Genomic DNA, 8,359 nt, shown 5'->3' with positions numbered 1-8,359 from the left:
ACTATAACAATCTTATTTCAAGTGATGATCTTACTTGAACTTGTTTTCGTGTTATGATTCTGCTTCAAGAACTTCGAGCCATCCAAGGATCCGTTGAAGCTAGATCTATTTTTATCTTTTCCAGTAGGTTTATCCAAGGAAATTAAGGTAGTAATGATGTTCATAACATCATTCGATTCATACATATAAAGCTATCTTATTCGAAGGTTTAAACTTGTAATCACTAGAACATAGTTTAGTTAATTCTAAACTTGTTCGCAAACAAAAGTTAATCCTTCTAACTTGACTTTTAAAATCAACTAAACACATGTTCTATATATATATGATATGCTAACTTAATGATTTAAAACCTGGAAACACGAAAAACACCGTAAAACTGGATTTACGCCGTCGTAGTAACACCGAGGGCTGTTTTGGGTTAGTTAATTAAAAACTATGATAAACTTTGATTTAAAAGTTGTTATTCTGAGAAAATGATTTTTATTATGAACATGAAACTATATCCAAAAATTATGGTTAAACTCAGAGTGGAAGTATGTTTTCTAAAATGGTCATCTAGACGTCGTTCTTTCGACTGAAATGACTACCTTTACAAAAACGACTTGTAACTTATTTTCTGACTATAAACCTATACTTTTTCTGTTTAGATTCATAAAATAGATTTCAATATGAAACCATAGCAATTTGATTCACTCAAAACGGATTTAAAATGAAGAAGTTATGGGTAAAACAAGATTGGATAATTTTTCTCATTTTAGCTACGTGAAAATTGGTAACAAATCTATTCCAACCATAACTTAATCAACTTGTATTGTATATTATGTAATCTTGAGATACCATAGACACGTATACAATGTTTCGACCTATCATGTCGACACATCTATATATATTTCGGAACAACCATAGACACTCTATATGTGAATGTTGGAGTTAGCTATACAGGGTTGAGGTTGATTCCAAAATATATATAGTTTGAGTTGTGATCAATACTGAGATACGTATACACTGGGTCGTGGATTGATTCAAGATAATATTTATCGATTTATTTCTGTACATCTAACTGTGGACAACTAGTTGTAGGTTACTAACGAGGACAGCTGACTTAATAAACTTAAAACATCAAAATATATTAAAAGTGTTGTAAATATATTTTGAACATACTTTGATATATATGTATATATTGTTATAGGTTCGTGAATCAACCAGTGGCCAAGTCTTACTTCTCGACGAAGTAAAAATCTGTGAAAGTGAGTTATAGTCCCACTTTTAAAATCTAATATTTTTTGGGATGAGAATACATGCAGGTTTTATAAATGATTTACAAAATAGACACAAGTACGTGAAACTACATTCTATGGTTGAATTATCGAAATCGAATATGCCCCTTTTTATTAAGTCTGGTAATCTAAGAATTAGGGAACAGACACCCTAATCGACGCGAATCCTAAAGATAGATCTATTGGGCCTAACAAACCCCATCCAAAGTACCGGATGCTTTAGTACTTTGAAATTTATATCATATCCGAAGGGTGTCCCGGAATGATGGGGATATTCTTATATATGCATCTTGTTAATGTCGGTTACCAGGTGTTCACCATATGAATGATTTTTATCTCTATGTATGGGATGTGTATTGAAATATGAAATCTTGTGGTCTATTATTATGATTTGATATATATAGGTCAAACCTATAACTCACCAACATTTTTGTTGACGTTTTAAGCATGTTTATTCTCAGGTGATTATTAAGAGCTTCCGCTGTCGCATACTTAAATAAGGACGAGATTTGGAGTCCATGCTTGTATGATATTGTGTAAAAACTGCATTCAAGAAACTTATTTTGTTGTAACATATTTGTATTGTAAACCATTATGTAATGGTCGTGTGTAAACAGGATATTTTAGATTATCATTATTTGATAATATACGTAAAGCTTTTTAAACCTTTATTGATGAAATAAAGGTTATGGTTTGTTTTAAAATGAATGCAGTCTTTGAAAAACGTCTCATATAGAGGTCAAAACCTCGCAACGAAATCAATTAATATGGAACGTTTTTAATCAATAAGAACGGGACATTTCAGTATCTGTATGGGGTCATGCAATTTTGCATGCTGCAATATTAATTCGCATTAGACCAAGCGCAAGTCATACATATTCTCCCTTGCAACTTGCTTTTGGCCATCATCCAAATATTTCCCACCTTAGAACATTTGGTTGTGTGGTTTATGTCCCTATCGCACCACCACAACGCACTAAAATGGGTCCTCAAAGAAGGATGGGAATATATGTTGGATATGAAACATCTTCAATAATAAGATATATTGAACCCATGACGGGTGATGTTTTTACAGCACGTTTTGCTGATTGTCACTTTAATGAAACATTATTCCCTAGATTAGGGGGAGAAATAAAAAATAAAGAAAATGATGTTTCATGTTGTGAACCTCAATTAATGTATCTTGATCCTCGCACAAAAGAATGCGAGACCGAAGTTCAAAAAATAATGCATATGCAAGAACTTGCGAATAAATTGCCTGATGCATTTACAGATACAAAAAGAGTGACTAAATCATATATACCAGCAGCAAATGCTCCAGCTCGAATTAAAATTTCAAAAACTGGCAATAATGTCATTCTTGAGTCTTTGCCACGCCAGAAACGTGGGAGACCAATTGGTTCCAAAGATAAAAATCCTCGAAAAAGAAAATCAGCTGATAATGAGGTAAAAGAAAGTGTTCAAGAAAAACTACAAATCAATACTCCTTCTGCAGAGGAGATTGATGATGTCAATAAGGAATTTTCAATCAATTATGCACATTCAAAAATATTATGGAACCGAAATGAAATGAAAAATCTTGATGAGATATTTTCATATAATGTTGCATATGACATCATGAATGATGATGATGATCCAGAACCAAAATCTGTCATAGAATGTCAAAATAGACATGATTGGGATCATTGGAAAGGAGCAATACGAGCTGAATTTGAATCGCTCAATAAAAGAAAAGTTTTCGGATCTATCATTCTCACACCTAAAGATGTGAAACCTGTGGGATATAGATGGGTTTTTGTGCGAAAAAGAAATGAGAAAAATGAAGTTACAAGGTATAATGCTAGACTTGTAGCTCAAGGTTTTTCTCAAAGACCAGGAATTGATTATGAGGAAACTTATTCTCCTGTTATGGATGCAATTACTTTTAGATACTTAATCAGCCTGGCAGTTTCTAAAAATTTAGAAATGCATCTCATAGATGTTGTGACTGCTTATCTTTATGGATCACTTGATAGTGATATATATACGAAGATACCTGAAGGATTTAAGGTATCAGAAGCAACCAATGCAAAACTCAAAGAAATGTACTCAATCAAGTTACAAAGGTCTTTATATGGGTTGAAACAATCGGGTCGCATGTGGTATAAACGATTAAGTGATTACTTGATAAGCAAAGGGTATACCAATAATCTTATTTGCCCATGTGTTTTCATTAAGAAAACAACATCCGGATATGTGATCATAGTTGTTTATGTTGATGATCTTAATATCATAGGTACAAATAAAGAGATCCATAAAGCCATTCAACTTCTAAAGAAAGAATTTGAAATGAAAGATCTCGGAAAAACCAAGTATTGCCTTGGTTTACAAATTGAACATATGCCTAATGGTTTACTTGTACATCTAACAACATATACTGAAAAGATTTTAAAACGTTTTAATATGGACAAGGCAAAACCATTAAGTACTCCTATGGTTGTTAGATCACTTAATGTTGACACTGATCCTTTTCGTCCCTGTGAAGATCATGAAGATATCCTAGGACCAGAAGTACCATATCTTAGTGCAATTGGAGCTCTTATGTATCTTACAAATTGTACAAGACCTGACATTTCTTTTGCAGTTAATTTGTTGGCAAGGTTCAGCTCAGCTCCTACCAAAAGACACTGGAATGGGATCAAACACATATTTCGATACCTTCGAGGAACTAATGATTTAGGATTATTTTATTCTAACGAATCGAAACAAGATTTGGTTTGTTATGCAGATGCAGGTTATTTATCTGATCCACATAAAGCTAAATCTCAAAATGGATATGTATTCCTAAATGGAGGTACCGCAATATCATGGCGTTCTCAAAAACAAACACTTGTTGCAACATCATCAAGTCATGCCGAAGTGATTGCATTACATGAAGCTACTCGGGAATGTTTTTGGTTGAAATCAATGACACAACTCATTACTGATTCTTGTGGACTAGAACGCGATAAAAGTCCAACAACTATCTATGAAGATAATGTAGCTTGCATAACACAGATGAAAGAAGGGTATATCAAAAGTGACCGAACAAAACACATACCTCCTAGATTCTTCTCATACACTCAAAATCTCATTAAGGACAACTAGATTGAAATGAGATATGTTCAGTCCAGCAAAAACTCTGCTGACCTTTTCACCAAAGCACTTCCAACTGCTATTTTCAGAACACACATTCATAATATTGGCATGAGGCATGTTCAGAAGATGTAACAATTCAGGCGTTGCCTACTTGAGGGGGAGTCAACTCTATACTGCACTCTTTTTCCCTTAGCTAAAGTTTTATCCCAATGAGTTTTCTTTAGCAAGGTTTTTAACGAGGCAGTACTAGTTATTCTCTAATAAAATTGTCATCCAAGGGGGAGTGTTATAAAAGTTAAATTGGATGTTAATTTTATTATTATTATAGATATTGTATAGTAGATTTTTTGAGTATAAATATGTGTGTTATGAGTTTATAAAACACACATTAAATATATTCTCTCATATTCTCTCATATTCTCTCTATATACTTATTAGTCTACAGTCAAGAACTAGGCCACTAAAGGTAGTTATAAGCCTACTGAATTATAATATTTTTATCTTTTTAATACTCCGTAATGAATACAAATACATGTAGAAATCACTCCGATTATTAAAATGAGTGGTGATTTATTCATCAATTTTTTTTATGTATACACTATAGAATATTTATTAACATGTTCAATTCTACAACTTGTTAATGAAAATGATTTATTAAAAAGGATAAATTTCATAAAAAAAAATTAATTATTTTACCTCGTTTTCCTATTCTAGGCAACCTATTTTACTTTGTAAGATTTATAGGATCATTTTATCAAAAGTTAATAAAAAAGATGAGTGTCGATAACTTTATCAAAAGTTAAAATTTGTATCATATTAATTGATTTCGTTGCGAGGTTTTGACCTCTATATGAGACGTTTTTCAAAGACTGCATTCATTTTTAAAACAAACCATAACCTTTATTTCATAAATAAAGGTTTAAAAATCTTTACGTAGATTATCAAATAATGATAATCTAAAATATCCTGTTTACACACGACCATTACATAATAGTTTACAATACAAATATGTTACAACAAAATAAGTTTCTTGAATGCAGTTTTTACACAATATCATACAAACATGGACTCCAAATCTTGTCCTTATTTTAGTATGCAACAGCGGAAGCTCTTAGTATTCACCTGAGAATAAACATGCTTTAAACGTCAACAAAAATGTTGGTGAGTTATAGGTTTAACCTATATATATCAAATCGTAACAATAGACCACAAGATTTCATATTTCAATACACATCCCATACATAGAGATAAAAATCATTCATATGGTGAACACCTGGTAACCGACATTAACAAGATGCATATATAAGAATATCCCCATCATTCCGGGACACCCTTCGGATATGATATAAATTTTGAAGTACTAAAGCATCCGGTACTTTGGATGGGGTTTGTTAGGCCCAATAGATCTATCTTTAGGATTCGCATCAATTAGGGTGTCTGTTCCCTAATTCTTAGATTACCAGACTTAATAAAAAGGGGCATATTCGATTTCGATAATTCAACCATAGAATGTAGTTTCACGTACTTGTGTCTATTTTGTAAATCATTTATAAAATCTGCATGTATTCTCATCCCAAAAATATTAGATTTTAAAAGTGGGACTATAACTCACTTTCACATATTTTTACTTCGTCGGGAAGTAAGACTTGGCCACTGGTTGATTCACGAACCTATAACAATATATACATATATATCAAAGTATGTTCAAAATATATTTACAACACTTTTAATATATTTTGATGTTTTAAGTTTATTAAGTCAGCTGTCCTCGTTAGTAACCTACAACTAGTTGTCCACAGTTAGATGTACAGAAATAAATCGATAAATATTATCTTGAATCAATCCACGACCCAGTGTATACGTATCTCAGTGTTGATCACAACTCAAACTATATATATTTTGGAATCAACCTCAACCCTGTATAGCTAACTCCAACATTCACATATAGAGTGTTTATGGTTGTTCCGAAATATATATAGATGTGTCGACATGATAGGTCGAAACATTGTATACGTGTCTATGGTATCTCAAGAATACATAATATACAATACAAGTTGATTAAGTTATGGTTGGAATAGATTTGTTACCAATTTTCACGTAGCTAAAATGAGAAAAATTATCCAATCTTGTTTTACGCATAACTTCTTCATTTTAAATCCGTTTTGAGTGAATCAAATTGCTATGGTTTCATATTGAACTCTATTTTATGAATCTAAATAGAAAAAGTATAGGTTTATAGTCGGAAAAATAAGTTACAAGTCGTTTTTGTAAAGGTAGTCATTTCAGTCGAAAGAACGACGTCTAGATGACCATTTTAGAAAACATACTTCCACTTTGAGTTTAACCATAATTTTTGGATATAGTTTCATGTTCATAATAAAAATCTTTTTCCCAGAATAACAACTTTTAAATAAAAGTTTATCATAGTTTTTAATTAACTAACCCAAAACAGCCCGCGGTGTTACTACGACGGCGTAAATCCGGTTTTACGGTATTTTTTGTGTTTCCAGGTTTTAAATCATTAAGTTAGCATATCATATAGATATAGAACATGTGTTTAGTTGATTTTAAAAGTCAAGTTAGAAGGATTAACTTTTATTTGCGAACAAGTTTAGAATTAACTAAACTATGTTCTAGTGATTACAAGGTTAAACCTTCGAATAAGATAGCTTTATATGTATGAATAGAATGATTTTATGAACATCATTACTACCTCAAGTTACTTGGATAAACCTACTGGAAATGAAAAAAATAGATCTAGCTTCAAAGGATCCTTGGATGGCTTGAAAGTTCTTGAAGCATAATCATGACACGAAAACAATTTCAAGTAAGATTTCCACTCGAAATAAGATTGTTATAGTTATAGAAATTGAATTAAAGTTTGAATATGATTATTACCTTGTATTAGAAAGATAACCTACTGTAAGTAACAAAGGTTTCTTGATCTTGTATGATTACTTGGAATGGATTTAGAAAACTTGGAAGTAAACTTGCAATCTTGGAAGTATTCTTGATTTTATGAAACTAGAACTTTTGGAATTTATGAAGAACACTTAGAACTTGAAGATAGAACTTGAGAGAGATCAATTAGATGAATAAAATTGAAGAATGAAAGTGTTTGTAGGTGTTTTTGGTCGTTGGTGTATGGATTAGATATAAAGGATATGTAATTTTATTTTCATGTAAATAAGTCATGAATGATTACTCATATTTTTGTAATTTTATGAGATATTTTATGCTAGTTGCCAAATGATGGTTCCCACATGTGTTAGGTGACTCACATGGGCTGCTAAGAGCTGATCATTGTTGTGTATATACCAATAGTACATACATCTAAAAGCTGTGTATTGTACGAGTACGAATACGGGTGCATACGAGTAGAATTGTTGATGAAACTGAACGAGGATGTAATTGTAAGCATTTTTGTTAAGTAGAAGTATTTTGATAAGTGTCTTGAAGTCTTTAAAAAGTGTATGAATACATATTAAAACACTACAGGTATATACATTTTAACTGAGTCGTTAAGTCATCGTTAGTCGTTACATGTAAATGTTGTTTTGAAACCTTTAGGTTAACGATCTTGTTGAATGTTGTTAACCCATTATTTATTATAACAAATGAGATGTTAAATTGTTATATTATCATGATATTATGATATATAATATATCTTAGTATGATATATATACAGTTTAATGTCGTTACAACGATAATCGTTACATATATGTCTCGTTTCGAAATCATTAAGTTAGTAGTCTTATTTTTACATATGTATTTCATTGTTAATACACTTAATAATATATTTACTTATCATTTAACATAATTAACCAACTGTATCAATATCTTAATATGATTCATATGTACCTAGTAAGACGTTGTTATAACGATAATCGTTATATATATCGTTTTCGAGTTTCTTAAATTAATAGTCTCATTTTTATGTATATAACTCATTGTTAAAATACCTA

Source organism: Rutidosis leptorrhynchoides, chromosome 2, assembly GCF_046630445.1.
Source record: "Rutidosis leptorrhynchoides isolate AG116_Rl617_1_P2 chromosome 2, CSIRO_AGI_Rlap_v1, whole genome shotgun sequence".
NCBI classification, from domain to species: domain Eukaryota; kingdom Viridiplantae; phylum Streptophyta; class Magnoliopsida; order Asterales; family Asteraceae; genus Rutidosis; species Rutidosis leptorrhynchoides.
This window is presented reverse-complemented; position numbering follows the sequence as displayed.